The 1,922-nt window shown below is 62.4% G+C and overlaps 1 non-coding gene across 1 annotated transcript; it reads right to left on the bottom strand.

Annotated features, from left to right (window-relative positions):
* Nucleotides 1-1,032: 1,032 nt before the first annotated feature.
* On the bottom strand, nucleotides 1,033-1,186 carry LOC122798943. Its single transcript, XR_006364363.1, has one exon. It is a non-coding gene; the product is annotated as a 5.8S ribosomal RNA (ribosomal RNA).
* Nucleotides 1,187-1,922: the final 736 nt, after the last annotated feature.

Raw genomic sequence — 1,922 nt, 5'->3', positions numbered from 1 at the left:
TTCCCAGCCAACCCGGAGCCGGTCGCGGTGCACCGCCTCAGAGGAAGTGCGCCCAACCGCAGCCGGCATGCCCGGGGATGGTCTCCCACCCCCCAGAGGGGGAGTGGGATCCACCTTACCCAGGCGGGCAGCCGGCACAGCCCTCCAAGTTGAATCGTTCGGGCGGACCACGTGGACCCCACCCATTTACCTCTGAACGGTTTCACGCCCTCTTGAACTCTCTCTTCAAAGTTCTATTCAACTTTCCCTTATGATACTTGACCGCTATTGGTCTCGTGCCAGTGTTTAGCCTTAGATGGAGTTTACTACCCACTTTGGGCTGCATTCAAAAACAACCTGACTCCAGGAAGACCTGATCCCAACGCGCCAGAGGCCGCCACTGGCCTCACACCGTCCGCGGACTGAGCCTCGATCACAAGGACTTGGGCCCCCTGGGCAGCACCAGGGAGATGGACTTCCGTATGCCACATTTTTCTGCACCTGTCATCTGGGCGGGGATTCGACACTGGGCTCTTCCCTCTTCACTCACCGTTACTGAGGGAATCCTGGTTAGTTTATTTTCCTCCGCTTAGTAATATGCTTAAATTCAGCGGGTCGCCACATCTGATCTGAGGTCACATTCTGAGCGAGGTCACAGGGGGCTGCGGGATGGTGGGGGTGGATGGGCAAGCCATCCTCTCCCCTCCCCCGGGACCCCCATGTACCCACCCCCCGCTGCCGGACATCCGGGCGGTGGAGGAGGACGGCCGACGTGGCCCCAGCATGCAGGAACCGGGCAGGTGGATGTCTGGCTCCACCCCGGGAGGGCAGCCCGATGATGCTGCCACCAACAGCCTCTGGGAGGGTGGGCTGCACACAAGCCTACTCCCTCCCATCCTCGGATGGGTTTCCTGGCTCAGGGTGGTGGGGGACTCGTCTCCTCAATCTGCGTCTCTCCCTGGGGGGATGGGGGCCCCGCGATGGGCTGCCTTGACTCCCTGGCCACACCTTCCACGGGGGCCGGATGAACCCCTGGGGCGATAGAAGGCACGACGACCCTCAGACAGCCATAGCCCCGGGAGTAGCCCAGGGCCGCAAAGTGCATTAGAAGTATCGATGAGCAATGTGTCCTGCAATTCACGTTAGTTCTCTCAGCTAGCTGCATTCTTCATCGTCGCATGAGCCGAGTGATCCACCGCTCAGAGTCGTACTGCTTCTCGTCCTCCGAGGGCACTGCTGCCCGCACGGCATCGCACCTTGAGACGAGCACGTGAGGTTTCATGGGCATCGTCGTGGGCACCTGGACCGGGGTTACTGGCCCCATGCTGTAGGACAGCAGGGAGTTCTGTGGTGGCCAGCACGTGACCGCACCATGGACCTTCAGGGTCTTTGAACCGACGCCCCACGCAGGGCACGGCGTCCTCCACAGGTACCCACGACTGACATTGAGGGGAGAGGACTCTGGTGTGCCACCCCTGAGGTTGGACCTGCATGACCAGAGAGGAGGCCATCCCCCTGCTGGGATGGCACCCTCTCCCTCCCCCCTACCGTGCGGGGAGCCAGCCACCTCCGGGATGCATGGCAGACCGTACCGCTGGGCCAGGCATGCCCTCTGCCATCATCCCCCTCATGGCAGCAGAGGAGCGCCCTTGCCTCCCACCATGCAGAAGGACCCCTTCCCTCCCACTGCTGGGAGGCGAGGGGGGGACTGACTCCACCCCTTGCTCTAACGCTCCATACCTTCTCCCTCCACCCAGAAGCCACAGTCTCAGTCCTGCCAGCCTCCGCCGGGGCATGCAGAGAGATGGGAGTCAGAGACAGGAGCGGAGAGAGAGGCACGGAGGGTTGGGGCGGTGGAGCGTGAGAGGCCCTGGTACCCGGGGATGGTGCCGTCCCGGGACCATCAGCGTTAATGATCCTTCCGCAGGTTCACCTACAGAAAC

This window comes from Protopterus annectens, chromosome 3.part1 (assembly GCF_019279795.1).
Source record: "Protopterus annectens isolate FY-2018-M chromosome 3.part1, PAN1.0, whole genome shotgun sequence".
NCBI lineage: Eukaryota > Metazoa > Chordata > Ceratodontiformes > Protopteridae > Protopterus > Protopterus annectens.
Note: the sequence above shows the minus strand (reverse complement) of the source record. Positions and strands in the feature narration are given on the sequence as shown.